This window comes from Cebus imitator, unplaced genomic scaffold (genome assembly GCF_001604975.1).
Source record: "Cebus imitator isolate Cc_AM_T3 unplaced genomic scaffold, Cebus_imitator-1.0 Scaffold403, whole genome shotgun sequence".
NCBI lineage: Eukaryota > Metazoa > Chordata > Mammalia > Primates > Cebidae > Cebus > Cebus imitator.
Window position 1 is genome coordinate 980253 of NW_016107718.1, and position 20018 is coordinate 1000270.

Sequence of the window (20018 nt, forward strand, 5' to 3'; positions counted from 1 at the left end):
GGGTCTGTTTGTTTTCCCCTGTGGCCACTCACTGCGCTGGCTTAACAGCAGCACTGAAGTTTGTGGCACTTTTTTTTTTTTTTTGCCCTGGAATCTACTGTCTTGGTTCTCTGCTCAGTCCCCTTTTTAAACAGACGAATGGGCGACATCCTATGGCTCCAACCGCCAGCCAAAAGGGCACCCAGACCGGTGTATTTTGTATGGAGAACCACTGCTCCGGGGCGCCGACAAAACAGCCGCATGGGGCAAAGCAGCAGCGCCGGCCAGCACAGCCGCACTGGCCAAAACAGCTGTGCTGGCGACCTATGGAGCATCTCCATCTGGGAATTGCCTAGTCTGTGGGCAATAAAAATGCGGCGTCCACTCACCCTCTGCGCTTTCACTGGGAGCTGCAATCCTGAGCTGTTCCTAAACAGCCTCTTGGATCCTCCCTCTGTTTAATTTTTAAGTTAGTTATATATTTTAGATACAAGTTCTTTATAAGTTATATGTTTTACAACTAGTCTATGGCTTGTCTTTTCGTTCAATCAATAGTCTCTTTTCCAACAAACATATGAAAAAAAGCTCATTATCACTGGTCATTAAAGAAATGCAAATCAAAACCACAATGAGATGCTATCTCATGCCAGTTAGAATGGCAATCATTAAAAAGTCAGGAAACAACAGATGCTGGAGAGGATGTGGAGAAATAAGAATGCTTTTACATTGTTGGTGGAAGTGTAAATTAGTTCAACTATTGTGGAAGACAGTGTGGAAATTACTCAAAGATCCAGAACCAGAAATACCATTTGACCCAGCAATCCCATTACTCGATGTATACCCAAAGCAGTATAAATCATTCTACTATAAAGAAACATGTACACATATATTTATTGGAGCACTACTTTCAATAACAAAGACATGGAACTAACCCAAACACCCAACAATGATTAAGAAATGAATGAAGAAAATGTGGCACATATACACCATGGAATACTGAGTTCATGTCCTTTTCAAGGACGTGGATGAAGCTGAAAACCATCGTTCTCAGCAAACTAACACAGGAACAGAAAACCAAATACCACATGTTCTCACTCATAAGTGGGAGTTGAACAATGAAAACACATGGACACAGGGAGGGGAACATCACACACTGAGACCTGTCAAGGGGAGGGATAGCATTAGGAGAAATACCTAATGCATATGAGGCTTAAAGCCTAGATGACAGGTTGATGGGTGCAGCAAACCACCATGGCACATGTATACCTATGTAACAAACCTGCACGTTCTGCACGTGTACCCAAGAACATAATGTATAATAAAAAATAAACAGTGTCTTTTACAGAACATAAATTTTAATTTTAATAAGTCCAACTAATCTATGGTTTTTCTCATAGTCTGTGCTTTTGATGTATCTAAAAATTTATTGACAAACCCAAAATCACCTAGAATTTCCCCTGCATTATCTTCTAGAAGTTTAATGGTTTTAATTTTACATTTATGTCTATGATCCATTTGAGTTTTGTTTTTGTTTGTTTGTATTTGGACATCCAATTGTTTCAATACTACTTGTTGAAAAGATTATTCTTTCTCTATTAAATTACCTTTGGTCCTATGTCAAGGATCAGTTGGTTATATGTGTGTGAATCTGTTTCTGAGCTCTCTGTTCTGTTCTATTGATCCGTCTATTCCTTTGCCAGTACCCAATACCATACTCTCTTTGTCACTGTACCTTTACAGTGAGTCTTGAAGTGAGGTAATGTCAGTCCTCCACCTTGCTTTTTCTTCAATGCTGTGTTGGCTATTCTGGGTCTTTGCCTTTCCATATAAACTTTAGAATTAGTGTGTCAATAACTAAAAATAGCTTGCTGAGATTTTATTGTGATTGCATTGAGTTTGTAGATCAAATGGGGAAAAACCGATATCTTGACAATATCGATTCTTCCAATCGATATCCATGAACGTGAACTATCTCTCCATTTATTTAGATCTTCATTAAAAAAATTTTTTTTAGTTATAAGCAAGTAGATCCTGTACGTATTTTGCTAGATTTATGCATATTCATTTTATGCTAACAGAAATGATATTGTGTTTTTAATTTCAAATTCTAATTGTTAACTGCTGGTATAAAGAAAAATAATTACATTTATATTACTTTGTATCCAGCAACATTGTTATTACCACTTATTAGTTCTAGAAGGACTAGAATAACCTGTTACTGATGACTCTTTGGGATTTTTTATATAGATGATCATGTTATCTGTGAACAAATACAGTTCCTGTACTATCTGTGAAGTAGTATAGTGTTATGTAAAAGTAGGCTTAGATTAGTTGTAAATTTATATTGTAATTTTAAGGGACATTAAAACATTAATAAAAAAAGAAGTATACATGATAAGCTGAGAGATAAAAATGGAATAATATAAAATTTTAATCAAAACCACAAAAGATAAAAGGAGATTTTTTTAAGTGCAATGAATAGAAAAGAGTTAAAAACATGTTAACTATTAACCCAACATATCAATAATCACCTTAAATGTGAATGGACTAAGTACAGCAATTAAAAACCAGAAAGTTTAGGAGTGGATAAAAGAAACAGCACACAACTATGTTGTCCACAGGAAACTCAAATAAAATGTAAAGACACAGACTAAAAGCACAGCTATGAAGAAAGATATATTGTAATAACACTAACCAAAATTAAGTAGGAATTGCTATATTAATTTAAAAGAAAGCAGACTTCAGAACAATTAAGATTATTAATGACAAAATGGAGCATTATGTTATGATAAGGAGGTCAATTCTTCAAGAAAATACATGCTGGAAATTGCCTCCAGGTAGTAAACTGGGGCAACTGTAGAGCTGACTTTATTTCTTTCTCATCTCTCAAAGATTACTGTCTTTTGTTGTCCAAAGTCCAACGTCTGGAAAACTATTGTTCTATATATTTTATCTGGTGTATTGTTTGACGTAGGAGGATAAATGCAGTCACAGTCACTATTACTCTATCTTGGTTGGAAGCAAGAATATGGTAAGTCTTCAGCAAATTAAGCAAACTTTTAATAAGATCTGCATTTCCACATGATTGGTATGTTAGTCCTATGGACATGGCCTCATTGCTGGACTTCCCTAGCTGTGAAATGAAGCAATGATAGGGGAAATGCATTGACAGTAGACAAGGCATTCTTTCTGTGAGTATATAGATGGTAAGGCTGCCAGAACTATTATGTGCAAGAAAGGCAAATCCATACTGAATTGTTTCCATTCCAATAGAAATAAATCTCTGCCTCTCCATGATGGAAGAGGTCTAATCAATGTGCCACCAAGTGATTTGCCAGTTTCCCCAGGTAATGATGCCACATCAGGGCAGTGTTTGTCTCTGCTGTTGACAGGTTAGGCAGTCATTACTAATGTTAGCCAGGTCAGCCTTAGTAAGAAGTCTATACTGTTAAGCCCATACATAACCTCTATCCATATTACCATGACCACTTATTTCATAGGCCCATTAAGCAACCACTGAAATGGCCGAGGAATGAGGCTGGCTGACATGCACGGAGTGTGTCATTTTTCTTCACTTGCTTAAGACCTCCTTTGAAGTGAATTCCCTTTGATAAGCATTTACATGGGATACAAATACCTTCACCATCTGTACCCATTCACTATCTTTAGTTCAACCACATCTCTTCCCTAGACTTCTTTATCACCAATCTCTCAACCTTGTTTCTTCAAAGTCACCATTATCCAAGCAGTTAGCCATTTCCTGTAAATGCATTCATATTTTTTCTGACTATCTCTTACTACTGAAAAGTGGATAATTAAATTTACTGCTTAAATTTTCTGCCCACTGGGAGGATTTTCCTTTATTATAATCCTGTATGGTTACCTCTGAGTGTGACTGTAGTAATATAGCTGTCCACTCTTGAATAGCGGTAACATAATGTGCAGACCCATCTGTAAGTCAGACTTCTTTTTCTTCCTCAGATGGTCAGTCATTTGGAACATCCCAGGAGGCCAAAGTCATAACTTGAGGGAGAGATGATGCAACACTAACCAGGGTTAAAGAATTCTGAGTCACCTGTTCAGTTTACTTATTGGCTCTACTCAAGCTTGGTCTTTTATATTTTATTTCCACTTGACTATATATTGCTTCTTGCCCAGTCAACCTTATAGCTAGGTGTGCCAGAAACACCCAGTTCATAATGGAAAGCTCAGAACAGTTACCTGGCATCTCATGGTTATAGATTCTATCTCTCTTCTAAGCTTAATAGAAAGACAGAAGCTGTTTCTCAAAATGGAAATAGTTAGCTGCCAAAAAAAAAAAATGTGCTCCAAAATCCTAGAGTTATTAACTGTTACTTTCCCATTCATGCCTGCCAGAAGATCCATACAGTATCTCTATTTGTCACACACACTTCAGATATCATTGGATCTGGAGAATCATAGGGTTTTTCATGTGACTCTATGTAGATCAAAGAAGCACACTCAAATGTGGCAAATAATGCCTCCAAAATACAAAAAGGTCCATTGAGTATTGAACCTCCTTTTCCAGTCTATAGTTCTCACATGTCTTCCTAAGTGATTGCTATTTGTTGTGCATCATATTCAATTAGCATAGTGTCATCAAAATAGTGAACCAATGTGATGGTTTCTGAAATGCAAAACTGATCAAGTTCTCTCCAGACCATAGTATTGCAAAGAGCAGGAAAACTGACATATCCCTAAAACAAGGCTATGAATATGAACCATACCATAAACTGCAATTGGAGTCACTGCCTGCTTAAGTTTGTGATAGTCTACAGTCCTTCTCTGTGATCCTTTGACTTCTGTGCAAGCCAAACAAATGAAGTTGTGATAGACTACTGTCCTTATTTCTTTCAAGTCTTTAATGGTGGCATTAATCTCAGCTATTTGGGAGATGGGGTGCAGTATTGCTTTTGGTTCACAATCTTGGTAGGAAGTGCAAGAAAGTTCTAGGGTCTGAAATCCAACATGGGAATTCTGCCAATAACCAAGTATGTCTGTTCCAATCTACATTAAAAACTGGGCAAATAAACACAATGTAAGTCCTTGAGCCAACTTGAGCCAGACTTGAGTTAAGACTCCATCTGTTACCTGTAATCATAAGCTCTCATTTTGACAGACAGGCCACAGTGGCATTTTAGGTCCGCAGAAAGTAGACAATTCAGAGTGAGTATCTAAGTAAGTGAGCAGCTAAGTAATCCCCTCAAAGATCTGGGTATTTCTTTTTCTCCAGTACGAAATCATCATAGGTCCTCTAAGAAAAGCTTGGAGAAAGATTTACATTTATGTACTTCCAATTCTCAAAGAGGCAACAAGACTGAGACCCTTTTTCAATCAAAAGGGATTTGGGGTTTGTGAATTGACTTAGGTCTGAAAACTGAGTGGGGGCTATGATTCTCCACTGTGGTAACACAAGTCAGGTTTTTGACAACCATACGTAGAGTCTTTTTAATGTTATATAGATCAACCAACATTCTAGCAAATTGCCCATCTATTTTGTTCTTAGGGACACTGTGATCAGTGAGCTACCACCAAAGATCCTGCAGAACAATGCATTCTGATTACCAGGACTTTACTACAGTCCTTTGTGGTAGATGCACACCCCCCACCAACCCTTGTTAAATGATGTTAAATGCTGCTGCTGACCTCTGATACTCTGGATTCCATTATCCTCACTGAAACTAAGAAACTCCTATTTCAAATCAAACCTTCCTATGACCATAACCTGTAAACAAATGGGGAACAACCCTAGAATTTTCAAGGATGCTGGTACTCTTCTCCCTAATTTATTTCTTAGTGCCTCAATAAATGGAGCGTCTTCTGGATAGGGCTGCCAGATTTAGCCAAAAAGAAAAAAAAAGAAGCTAACTGAAACAAAAGATTTCCAGTTAAATTTGAACATCAGATAAGTATAAAAATTTAGTGTAAGTATGTCCCTGCTCTAGCCCTGAGCTTTCCCCAGGCCAGAGTTAGTTCATAGCTGTCAGGCAGAGTATGCAGAGCAGGGCAAGGAAGCAAGGACCAGGCAAGCCTGATGCTTGGCGAGCCTGAAGGTGAGCATCACTGGGTGACCCGTTTGCTACTGGCCATTGCAAGAAAATTACAAGGAACTAGGAAGAGAAGCATCCTTACTGTGGTGACCTTCCAGCACTCTCTACTGGCAAGGGAAAATCTACCAGCTTATAGGAGGCAGCTCCAGTATCTCCAACAGGGCAGTAAAGGGTAGATTTAGAGCTGCAAGTCAACTGCTTTTAATTAACTGGCACAAGTACAAATGATAAAATTCTGTGCTACTAGCACATGAATATACAAGTCAATGGCATGGACCAAAATTCCAAAATAGACTCAAAGGCATGAGAAGGATATATATGTCTATATGTGTATATATATATATGCTTTATATATATATATATATATATGCTTTATATATATATATGCTTTATATATATATATGCTTTATATATATATATATATATATATATATAAAACATAAATATATATAAAATATCAGAGTGGACAAGTCCTTTTAAATATAATGGAAAATCTACAAGAAATTAATAAAACTTTTTACATACATACACACAATCCATAGGGTAAAATATTATAAAAACTTAAGAGAAATGACAACTTAGAAAGATATTTGCAACTTATATCACTGACAAATCAGTAAGAAATTAATAAACTAATAAATTATCAAAATTACATGAACAATATTTCACAGAAAAAAATACAAATGGCTCTTTAGTGTATGAAAAAAATGCTCAATTTCCCTCATAAGGGAAATGCTAATTAAAACCACAATGAAATACACATCTTTGCCTCTCAAACTGAGTACTGAGCAAAAAATCTGATAACACATTGTGATAGTAGGGGAATGGGGAAACAAGAGCTGTCATACATATTGGTTGGGAGTAAAAAAGGATGCAACCTTAATCATAAGCAATTATTCTGCAAAATTATCAAAATTACATGTACACACACTGTTTTACTCAGCACTTGCACTTCTACAAATTTTTCTATTTTACATAGCAGTGAAATGACATACGGCCAAGGATACTCATTGCACTATTGTTTGTGATAGCAAAACATTGAAACTCCTTTCAGTTTCCAGGAAATGGGATTGGCTAAATGCGTATGATATGCAACCTTCATCATTCAGTGGAATACTGTGTGGCTCATAAAAAAAAATGAGGCAGCTCACTTGCAATGTGGAATGATGTTTGATGAGATTCAGGATATACTATCCTAAAATATTTTATGCTGATGCGATTTGAGAAAACAGCAGAAGCAGTAAGTTTTCTCTGACCTTTTCCTGCCCTTCTCTCCTGAAGGAGGTCATAAAACCTAAGAAGGATTTTCTGCCATACCGCTAAATCAGGTTATAAGACCCTCAAATGAGAGGTGCCCTCCCTGTACCTGGAGGAAAGGAACATCCTTAACTCTAAAGACACAGAGATGAAAAAAGAAATCTGAACAAACAGGCCTGCTAAGTTTACCCCAGTTTATTGCCATTAGATCATATTCTTTTCTCACCATTACAATTATTCATGACTATTCACTCTTCAACAAACCTACCATAAAAAAATACTCAGGTTTACTGTTTCTTTGGCTCACCATTTCCTTGTGAAGTCTCCAATGTCACATGAAGCTTATATTAAATACACTTGTATTATTTTCTCTTGTTAAACTGTCTTTTGTCATATGGTCCTCAGCCATGAACCCAGGATGAGTAGGAGGAAAAATATTTTTCCTCCCCTACACACATTCAAAATCATTTTAAGTGAAAAATAAAGTGTGTAAAGTTCCGCTATTTCCTTAAGTGCTTGGATGTATCTATAACCTTCAGATTCCCTGAAAAAAGACACAAGAAATTGGCAATGGTAGTTTTCTTCAAGGAGGTGAACTATTGCCTGCGGCCTGGAAGTGAGAGTGAAACATACTTGGCATTGTGTCTCTCTTTAGACACTTTTTGTTTTTTGCTCCCAGGTTTATTGAACATAATACAGCATTGCAGAAGAGATTCAAACAGGTCCCTGAGGCATTTTAAAATTCATCCCAACTGCAGGCTGAGTTACCTGCAGATTGGGCAGGCTGCTGAAGTCCAAAAGCTTCAGCATTTCCTTAGGATCTACTCAAATGATCTCCTGGTCCAGGGCTGAGACCTCAGGAACATAATTGTCTCTCCTTTCTCTCTCCTTCTGCAGCTTGATGGAGATACCTCTTACTGGGCCTCTCTGAATCTGCTTCATCAGATGCGTGACACAGCTTGCTGTCTTGTTTTGGAGCTTCTTGCTAGGGATAATGGCGATCTCCTTGCACACACTCTTGTTTGTGTGGAAGTCATTGCTCAGGTGCGTGTACTACTCTTCTATGATGACCCAGGCCGCCTTCTTCACGATGTTGGTGCGAACGTGGCCTATGTTGGTGGGTCCTTGGTGAAAGAGGAGCCGTTAGATACTTTTTGAATTTTGTACCATATTACATGTGTTACTTATTTAAAAAAATGTAAGTATTCTTTATTTTTAAAAATGTAAGATTACAGTATACTGGTGATATTCTCGGCTGCACTTACTGGATTCCATTGCTAATTGGATTTTAAGAGCACAATTTTGCAAGGAGCCTTCTCCAACCAAGCCTGGTCTGGCAGAGGACACTGGTGAGGTGTTCTGAGCCTACACAGACCTCAGTGTCTGATCTGATCTGCAGATACAAAGACGCATGTGTTTCTTGCATTTTGCTTACCATGTCAGCAAGACTTGGCTGTCAGCAGGCTATGGAGAGCATTCGTCGTAGAACGTGCTGCTTTGATTTCTGAGCTACGCGGTGATGCAGGCTCAGTAGGAAAGGATTTTCCCAGGTCATTGTAAATATCATTTTGGCTCTATGACAAGGTCCCATTTCAGGAAATATTTCATAAAGAACTCTGACTGCTCCATAATGGCTGCAGTACTCTTTTGTCTCTATTTCTGAACAATGGTTGGTATTCAGTAAAGAGATCCGTTTTTATTAACCCACAGTAATCAATTATCTTCATTTTATAGGAAATAGATGCAGTGAGGAATCCTTTTATGCCCCACCAACTGTAAGGATCACAGAGGACTTAGGTTAGTATGTTTTTGTTCATTTACTTTGGAATTACAACAGATACATCTCTCAATATATCGATTCCAGAAAAAAGGTTAACTGACAACAAGATCTTCAAGTTGACATGTTCACTTGGGCTGGCTCTGATTCCAGAAGGTTTTCTGAAGTGTATTTTGTTTTCCAGATATTTTTCCTTTTTAAAGCAGAACCCCATTTTACTTTCCAGAAAATGTTTTGCATTAAAGAGGATTAATACACATTTAAAGTGCAATCAGACTTTCATCCAGATAATACCTTGCTATAAAAGATGTCCTTTATGCTAACCTCTGTTCTAAATTGCTGAGACATTCCACTGGATAACACATCTGTTAAGGCTCCAATGTAAATGTCACCTATTCAGCGGAGTTCAGTGGCTCGTGCCTATAATCCCAACACTTTGGGAGCCTGAGGTGGGCAGGTCACTTGAGCTCAGATGTTCCAGACCAGCCTGGCAATGAGATGAAACCCTATCTCTATAAAAATCAGCTAGGCATGGTGGCATGTGCTTGTAGTATCTGCTACTCAGGAGGCTGAGGTGGGAGGATCACTTGAGCCTGAGGTTGAGGCAGTAGTGAGCTGTGATTGTGCCACTGCACTCTAGCCTGGGTTACTGAGCAAGATTCTGTCCCCCCCCCCAAAAAAAAGTCACTTATTCTGTGAAGTATCTACCAACTCACCCAGGCAGAGAAGAATCAGTAAAAAGTAAATTAAACTATGCCCTTAGTTTACTTTTTTTACTAAAATTCTAGGTAGATCAAAATAAATGAATATTTAAAATGTTAAAGTATAAAAACACATGGGAAAGAATGTGTGTGTGTGTGTGTGTGTGTGTGTGTGTGTGTGTGTGTGTGTAAAATATCAGAGTGGACAAGTTTTTTTTGTTTTTGTTTTTGTTTTTTGAGACAGAGTTTTGCTCTTATTGCCCAGGCCAGAGTGCAAGGGCATGATCTCAGCACGATCTCCACACCATCTCAACTCATGGCAACCTCCACCTCCTGGGTTCAAGAGATTCTCCTGCCTCAGCCTCCCAAGTAGCTGGGATTACAGGCATGCAGCACCACACCCAGCTAATTTTGTATTTTTAGTAGAGACGGTGTTTCTCCATGTTGGTCAGGCTGGTCTCGAACTCACAACCTCAGGTGATCCACCCACTTTGGCCTCCCAAAGTGCTTGGATTACAGGCATGAGCCACCATGCCTGGCCAAAGGACAAGTCTTTTTAAGAGTAATGGAAAATTTAGAAGCTATTAATAAAAATTGTTTCCAGCACTAAAAAAAAGAAAATAGCCTCTCCTTTCTCTGAACTTTCAAAACATGCCCAAACCTCAATTAAAATATACATCATATAGAGAGGATTTTAAATGATATGATAAATACAAAGAAATATTTGAGGTGATAGATATGCTACTTAGCCTGATTTGATCATTCCACAAGGTATACATGTCTCAAAACATCACATTGTACCCACATATATATACAACTAATATTTTCTAATCAAAAATATGATAAAACAAATAATATATCACATGGTATTAAAAGCATTTATTCATACAATTTTCTTACCTCCTTATCAGATCCATCCCAAAATTATGCTGTGAATGACTAGGGTACAAATCAGCAGCTACACATGCTATTTAACATGATCCTTGACCCACTATAATTATTCTGCAATGAAATGAATGAGTGAATAAAGGAAGTGGTACTGAGCCCACTAAGTGTAAGCATTTAAATCAGTGGTCCCCTGGATGAGCTGGGAAGGGGACACTGAATATAGACCACCTCAATTTTTCTGAAGTCGGCCCGCCAGGCTAGAGAACGTGTAGAAGAAGCCCATGAGGGAATGGCCATCTCCCCATGAGACGGACCAGGCAGAAGGGAATACCTGCTCTCCTACAGGGTAATTGATGCTCAAATCAACCTAGAAATCCTATATTCTCTCTTCCTTTTAGTAGAAAGCCTCTTTGCCTAGCTAGAATTTCAACAGACATATTTCCAACTGGCTTTATTATCGTGACCCAGATATAAATATCATGGCAGGAGCCCATGAGGTGGGAGCACAATTTATCCTAACTGAAAATAGAGGAGGAGAAGCATCAGCCCTAGTATCCCTGATACTAGAGTGAGGTTTCCATAGCAACCAGCTGAGTCACTAATGAAAAAGAACAGTTGCACTATGACTAGGCTGACATTCTGTGACATTCTCCTACTTTACTGTAGCTCTAATGATGTCTTCAGTAGGAATGACAGAAAAGGTTCTGACCTCTCAATTAAACCTGTAGCTGACTTGACACGCTCTGCCTTTAGCCTAATGAACGTGAATTTCTGTGTGCAAATTCTGCCTTGGAGAAAAGCACTTTAGGAATTTGTCTGAATCATATATTAGACTTGTTGATTCCATTGTTCCTTGATGTAGTCCCTTCTTTTCCAAATTAAGATGTCAATGAAACAGATGGGCCCCAAAAGCAAAACAGGAAAAGAAAACATTAGTGGAAGATGTGACAAGGTGATGCTAATCTATTACCGATGACACAACACTGAAGAAAACAACCAGAAGTGGTTCTGTCCCTTCTTCAGACAGAATTAACCACAAGTTATAAAGCAAGAAAGCTAGGAATCCCTGAAAAAATGGAGGGGACCTGCTGGAGATAAAATCTGAGAGCTCCATGACCCACAATATTCACTTACTAGGCACCTAATTCAGAGCACTTAGCTAGACACTACAGGGTATTGCAAAGCAGAATACCTTAAGTCATTAAAAGTCTAAAACTAAAGGAGGGGTGAGATAAATTAGCAATTTTAAAATGCACACAAACTACACGACATGACTCCTTGTGCTGACAAGAAACACTTACAGAAACCAGCACATTGATGATACAAGTTTTAAAAATTGAAATTCATAAAAAAAAAAAAAAAACTGCCACAACTTTGAGTATAGAAATGGAGTTTTCAAATAATCAAGATGGTCATTGAGTTTGTAAAACACTGGGAGTGCTTTATATATGTTTTAGTTTAGTTTGGTTTGGTTTTTGTTTTTTTTTTTTTCAAACGTACTTGTTTGCAAACACACCAACTTGTTTTAAACCCAGCATTGGATTCCTTTCATCTACACAAGAAGGGCCACAAGGGCTGTGTCAGCATTTGTTGCAAATTATATGGGAGTTTCTGAATTTGAGCGTAGGCATCTGCATCTCCTTATCGGCAGAAATGTGGAGAGCTCATTCATTATTAAAGCAGCCTTCTAGCTACTCTCTTTCGTCAGCACAACACTGCCAGACTAATTTTCTTAGTCTAACACTTGAATCATGTTTTTCCTCTCCTCCAGATCTTAATTTACCACTTTCATCATGTCATTCTCCTGAAGAAGAGATGATGGTTCCACATTACAAATCAAACCACACTCAACTCTGTTGCCTGATTTATAACGACCCCCACAGCTCTGCCCCAGCATATCTGGCCACACATATTTCCTAGGCCTCCCCAATGCTCTCCCTTCCTTCCTGCCAGACCGTCTCTTTCCTGACCACAAAAAGGCATTACTATTAATTCTCAGTTCCATGGCTTTCCACCAGCAAGAATCGCCTTCTCACTACCTAACCAGTCCTAATTCATCCTTGGAGAAAGTGCAAATGCCACTTCCTCCATAAAAGTGTCCTCTGAGAGGCTGCTGCCTGTGTAAACAGGGACTTCCACTCTGTTTGTACTTACCATTTTCCTAACCCACTCTTATTTTTTCTGTTCACTAAATTATTGCCTCTTGAGAGCAGGCTTCCCATTCTTTTCTTCTCTTCATGTATAGTTCATAGCCCATAGTTCATTTACAGCCAGTCATGCATTAATTCAGTAAGTTTCTACAGAACATTCGGTCAAGGGAGATACAAGACCCATAAGGAGGCTTCATCTGGACGTTTAGAGCTTGTAGTCAGGAATGTAGACAGGAGATGATAGAGACAAGGTAGTTCAGAACCAGACAATGTAGACATTGTAAAGCCCCCTCAGGATTTTGGCCTTTTAATCTGCTTTGTCAGAGCTTCAGAGTTCCATGGAGGAGGAGAGGGTGGCAGGGGAGGCAGGAGGCATTCTTTTTCCTGATCAGAGCAGCTTGGTTTTCATCTGCTTCATGGGTTTAGATTTCTTAGATTTTGGATTAAAACTTCATCTAAAAGGGTACTTTTTGACTGAACAAAGGCTGAAAACCTCTTTTCTGGGTAGGGAAGATCCTTTCGCATTTTTAGGTGTGTAAGAGCAGACATGTATCTATGCTGAGTTGAGACTTAATCCACATCAGAAAGTCAGTGGATTGCTTAACCCCCGTGACTCTCAAACTATCATACGTTGTTGACAGATTTTCTTTCATCTACTTGTTTGTTGTTAAGAGTCAGAAGGCCAGCCGTGGTGGCTCACACCCACAATCCAAGCACTTTGGGAGGCCGAGACGGGTGGATCACTTGAGCTCAGGAGTTTGAGATCAGCCTGGCCAACATTGGTGAAACCTCGCCTCTACTTAAAATAGAAAAATTAGCTGGGTGTGGTGGTGCACACCTGTAATCCCAGCTACTTGGGAGGCTAAGACAGGTGAATTTCTTGAACCCAGGAGGCAGAGGTTGGTTGCAGTGAGCCAAGATTGCACCGTTGCATTCCAGCCTGGGCGACAGAGCAAGACTCCATCTCTATTTAAAAAAAAAAAAAAAAGTCAGAAGATAAGGGTAGTTGATTTATATTTTTCATACTGAGGGGGTTTAAGCATATTCTGGCATTATATTTTGCCTCCAATTACTAAGAAATAAAGGTGCTTCCTTTTTTCTGTGGATATTTCTTTTCTTTTCATAGGAATATTTACTTTCTTTGCCTTGTTGGACAAGGGAGTTATTTAAAGGAATAGTCAAAGAAAACCAGAAGGGCCAGGTCTCCACCAATAGCTATAGTAACTAAATCTGTGCCTATGCAGAATTTTGTGAGAGAAAACCAAGCAGAAAGGACAATGGAAGTTGGATGGAAAGGTAATAGCATGGATGAGAAGTCAGCAGTGAAGCAGCTTTTGCTGTTGTGTCAGAGCCAAAAATAGACGAGCGGGCTGGCACAAGGCAGCAGCTACACTCTGCTCAGACCAACTCTCCTCTGGACACTGTCACTCCAGAAACACAAAGCCATGGCAGCCACCTCCTCAGCTGCTGCTGTTACACATTTTAGGATCATGAGTGGAAGGAATTCCCTGAGCATTTCTAGGTACCAAACCAAAACAAACAAACTTCATTTTACGGAATTCCTCCCTTTTAAAGTAGACATTCAAAAAACATTTCTAATGTCCCAGCTCTTGGAAGAAATAGATGCAATCAAAGACCCCCCACTCATGGCTCTGTTTCTGCCACAAAGGTATGATGTGTGACAATCAAGAAGCATCATGTCAGAGTGGGAAGCATTCATGATCAAATGTCAAACCGACCTGGGTTCAAATTCTGGCTCAGCTACTTGAAGATAGATGAATAATAAATAGGAATAATTTATATGTTGATATATTTTTTAATGGAGAAGTCTATTGGGAAACCCACTGAATACAATACTCCTAAGCCCCAGATGCCAATCCTGTGCCACTGTTCTTATAAGCCACTTCTCTTTGCACCTGTTGCCCTTTGCTTCCCTCATCGCAAACATACCAGACTCTGCAGTTTCCCCTCCTCTGAGCCCCCATTGTACTCTGTCAATTTCCACATCCATCTGCGATTTCCTGGTTTGTGATTCTCAGTTCCTTTTGTCTTACTGCTAACTTAGAAATTCTAGAATTTAGGAAGGTCTCACTTGAAGGGACTAAAAGTCTCAACATAGCACTAAACAAGTCATCCACAGTCACAACACAATCACTGCTCCAGTATAATGTCTTATGGTGCCTGGAAAAGCACCCACAGCTACTGCATTCTCCTCAGCATTGTTTTACTGTTTATTGCCTGCCTTCCCTCTTCTATGTGCACAAAGCACATTTTTCCTATGAGTCAGTAAACTAGACATCTGATTCAGCCCGGGGTTTGACATTATGCTTCGCCTGTTTCATTCCCACGGAGAAGGTGGCACCTGGTGCTCAATCACATTTCCCAGTCTAAGACCTTCCCAGTCTGAATCCATCTGACTGACATCATAGTGACAGGCCGTATCCTCAGACAGAACAACAAAGAAAATTGTATACTGATCTAAAATCGGTTGCTGACTTGTGAATGTTTCACAGCACTATGGTTGAGAACCACAAGTCTACGAACTCATCTGTTTTCCTAACATGACAGTAAGATCCTTAATATCCTTAGGAAGAGGACTTGTCTTTTTCATCACTGTGTGTATGCCATGGTGCTGGACAGAGTAGGCACTCAGAAAGATTTATAAAGTGACTTTCAAGGGAAATAAAAATAATAACATTTATGTATTCACAGCTTCCCCCAACCATGTCAGCTGATGAAGAAGGAAATATTCTTTATTAATCACAGAGCCATGGCCTGCATTACTGTTGTAGAGATCAAAGTAATGGAAAGAGTGGCTGAAATGAAAGTATCAGGGAAAAGCTAAATTAGTTTACATTAAAATAGCATAGAACTCAAAGAAGGACAATTAACTATAAAGGAGAAATTAAGGAGAGAGAGGGGGTGAGGGATAAAAGTCAAGAAAGATAGAGACGAAGAAGGGATGGATGAGAAAAGGGACATTTGAGGTGATTCCTTTCTGTAATGAATACAATGAAAATATAATGAAGGTAAAGAGGATGCTTAAAATATGTAGAGTGTGCCATGAGTTTCTCCCCTGTATCATTTTTCCAAGCAACTTCAGTAGATTTAAATTAGTTTTTACTACTTTGGGAAAAATATTAAACTGTTATTTCTTTTGAATGAATGCAATGCTGAAACATCATAAGGTCACCTTGAACTCAAACCCAAGTTTGTTTGAGTTATAAGTGGAACGCTTTTCTGGTTAAGTGGAGGTTTGAACCGGCCTGACCCTTTAGATGAATACTGTCACAGACCAAAAAATCCAATGTCAATTCCCCTGACTTTTTATTGGCAGTGTCTGGTGCTGTCTCATAAGTTTGAACACTGTTATGAATTTGGGGCCTTTCTGCATGATGACGCTACACAGGGTAAAAACAAGTCTGTGTTCAGAGGAGCAGGATGTAGCCAGCAGAGCTTTATTCTGGTGACTGTTGGAGTTTTCTTGACCTCTGACATTGAATGTCAAGCACTGAGGAGTGGTCCAAGAATCTAGATGTGCCATCTGCAATGGTATGAGCTCAAAGCCATCCCTGAAGTATTCAAATCTGAACCTTATTCCGGCTCCATGCCCTGCAGGGCTCTTCGCTTCAGCAGAGAAAAGCAGCGCAGGGAGGGCTACAGGGTCTCATAAAGCAGTAGCCTAGTCACTGGTGCTTTTAAAAAACACCACAGAGGCTTAGCCTGATTACTCATTAATACCTCTCCACTTTGACCACAAGAAGAGTGGAAACTGCTCCACCCTTCCTCACTCAAACATTCTCTGGGCATTCTTTTTTTTTTTTTTAATGTATTTAGTATATCAATACTAGTTGTTTTGAAAATATTTCATAGCTACTGATGGGGCTTGTGGCAGAATTAAGTTATAAAGTAATACATGTGTTCTGACCTAGGTCCATTTATCTAAAGCTGATCATAGTTATACAGTTAACTGAAAAGACCATTGAATGGAGGCAGCATGCTTGACAGGTTTTCTGTTATCAACAATCATTCTAGGAAGCAAAGGGGAAAGGAATCACAAGCTTCCAGGAGACTGCTGTCTCACATCTATCAGGTCTTCATTCAATTGTGATCTCCCCAGAGGGGGATTTTGACCAAAAATGGCCACTTGTGCCACCTTCTATATCCCTACTCTGCTTTATTTTCCTTTGTAGCTCTTATCACTCTGTCATCATAACACATGCTTATTCACTTACTTATTGCCTGCCTCCCCACATAGAACTCAAGTTACATTAGGTTTGAGACTTTACTGATGCACCCTAAAACGGTTCCTAACATATACAAAGCACTCAGTGTATATCATTAAGTATATTCATGTTGAATTAATAGCTAAATGAATTGTCTAATAAAATTAATGGAACGAATAAATGGCCACATATAACGTGCCAGCAATGCTAGATAAATGGTTTACAAATATTAAACATTTAAATCAAGTTCAACCCTGTCAGGGAAGTGTTGCTTTCATTTGATCGACATATGTAGAAAATAAGACTCAGAGAGGTTAAATAATTTGCCTAAAAGATATGCACACAATAGATTGTGGAACTAGGTTTTGAACCTGGCTCTTTACGATGATACAACTTGTGCTATTTTTTTCTTTGAGATGGAGTCTTCACTCCGTCTCCCAGGCTGGAGTACAGTGGCACAATATTGGTTGACTGCAACCTCTGCCTCCCGGGTTAAAGTGATTCTCCTACCTCAGCCTCCCAAATAGCTGGGATTACAGGCGCAAGCCACAACACCCAGCTCATTTTTGTATTTTTGGTAAAGATGGGGTTTCACCATGTTGGCCATGCTGGTCTTGAACTCCTGACCTTCAGGTGATCCGCCCACCTCAGCCTCCCAAAGTGCTGAGATTACAGGTGTGAGCCATGACACCCAGCCCCAACTTGTGCTATTTTTATAACTCTTCACTTTGTGCAAAAGCTATAGGTCAGGCTAGTTTAATATCCTTCAAAACTACAATCCTGGAGAGAGTGCTTAAAAGAAATGATTCAGTAACGCTTTGGTGTCGGGCTTGGTTTCTCCTGGTCTTTTCTTCCGTCTCCTACTTCCTCCCAATTACATTTGACTAGGGTGTCAAAACAAGACTTGCCTGGGTCCCTGGGCTGAAAATAAAGCTTACTTGTGCTGGACTCTACACCTTGGCGAGGGCTTTCTCTTTCCTCAAGCATGTGAGGAAGCATAACAGCCACGAGTCTGTCAGAGCTGAGGGAGCTAGCTCTGTGTTTGTCTACCAAGTTTCTGCAATCCTGGGAAGTATGGACGCACAGCATCATGCACAGCCTGGTGGGACTCACTAAGAAAAAAGGAAGGAAGTGTAAGTGAGTAACAAGTGTGTTCAGGACAAGATAGAAGAAGTAAAACAGGCAGGGGTTCCAATGTTGACAGGAACAAGTTACTCGATGACTAATTGGAGAGAAGGACAAAGGATACAGAAGGACAAGAAGGAGCAACGCATGATGGAAGTAACTGTGTGGTTGCTGAGTTTACCGCATAAGGTAATTGTTTACCTTTTATGGTTTATGTCCTTGGATTGTGCACTGGGTGTGATGACTCAACCTGGTAAGAGCCAGATGGTTTTCTAACATATCTTTTTGTCTCCAAAAGGACAAAAACCTCAGCTTCAAGGCATCTTCAGTCACCTTGAAATGCAATTGTTCTCATTTTTTGTTTTATTTTTTATGTTGTGTTATTGAGGCCTAATTTACACTAAATGACATACACAAGCCAGACGTGGTGGCTTATACCTGTAATCCCAACACTTTGGGACGCTGAGGCAAGAGGATTGCTTGAGTTCAGGAGTTCAAGATCAGCCTGAACAACATAGTGAGACCTCGTCTCTACAAAATAAATAAATAAATAAATAACAAGTGTGATGGTGCATGCCTGTAGTCCCAGACACTCAGGAGGCTAAAGTGGGAGAATGGCTTGAAGGCACTCTAGCCTGGGTGGCAGGACAAGACCCTGTCTCAAAAAAAAATAAATGCCACACACAGATCATAAGTGTACAGTTTCTTTGGTGAATGCTGACAAAGGCATATCCGCATAACCCACACTGCAAACAAGACAGATAATATTTACATAAATGTAAACAGTTCCCTTGTGCCCCTTCCCAGACAATCCGACCCACAACTTTCTCAAACAACCACTTTTCTGATTTCCATCATGCGGGATGATTTTTGCCTGTTTTAGAACTTCATATAAATGGAATCACATAGTATATTCTTTGCCTCTGGCCTATTTTGATTATCATAATGTTTTTGAGATCTTCTATGTTTTGTCTTCAGTATTTGATTCATTTTTATTGCTAAGTAGTATTCCATTGTAAATATACTAAAGTTGTTATGCAAACATCATACATTTGCCTACTTTCTAATTGGATTGACTCATTTTGTTCTGTTGGGGTTTGACAGTTTTTTGTATATCTGAGGTACTACTCATTTATTGAACATATGGTCTGCTAATCTTTTCTCCATTGCGTAGCTTGTCTTTCATCTTTAATTACTTTTTCAACATGGGCTTTCACATAGCCATAGTTTTCATTTTGATGAAGTCCAATGTATCCGTTTTTCCTTTCATGGATTGTATTTTGTGCGCCCAGTCTAAGAACTCTTTGTTTAGCCCTAAATTCTCAAATTTTCCATGTTTTTTTCCTAAAAATTTTGTGATTTTACATTTATGTTTACAATCCATTTTCGGTTAATTTATTTTCAGGCAGGAAATTTTCTTGCCTATGTTCATCTTTTTGCCTATGGATGTCCAATTGCTCCAGCATCATTTGTCAAGAAGACTGCTACCCTGCCTCCATTGAATCGTTTTTGTACCTGTGCACCATACAGAACAGTGCATTCATATGGCTTATTTCTGGGTTCTCTAATATGCTTCATTGATATATGTGTCTATCCCTCTGCACATGCCATTCCAAATAAACCAAAGAATAGGTTTGCATATTAAATAAGTAAATAAATAGTGATAGAAATTGCATTAAACCTATATATCAATTTGAAAAGAATTGAAATCTTTATTGAGTCTTCTAATCTACCTATGTGGTATGTCTCTCCATTTATTTAAGTTTTTTTAAAAAATTTCATCCACATTTTATGATTTTCAAGGTATAGATCCTGTAAAATATTTTGTCAAATGTATATTTAAA

The 20018-nt window shown here is 38.9% G+C and overlaps 1 pseudogene; it reads right to left on the reverse strand.

Moving 5' to 3' along the window:
• Positions 1-8021: 8021 nt before the first annotated feature.
• LOC119468260 lies at positions 8022-18138 on the reverse strand (annotated as a pseudogene).
• Positions 18139-20018: the final 1880 nt, after the last annotated feature.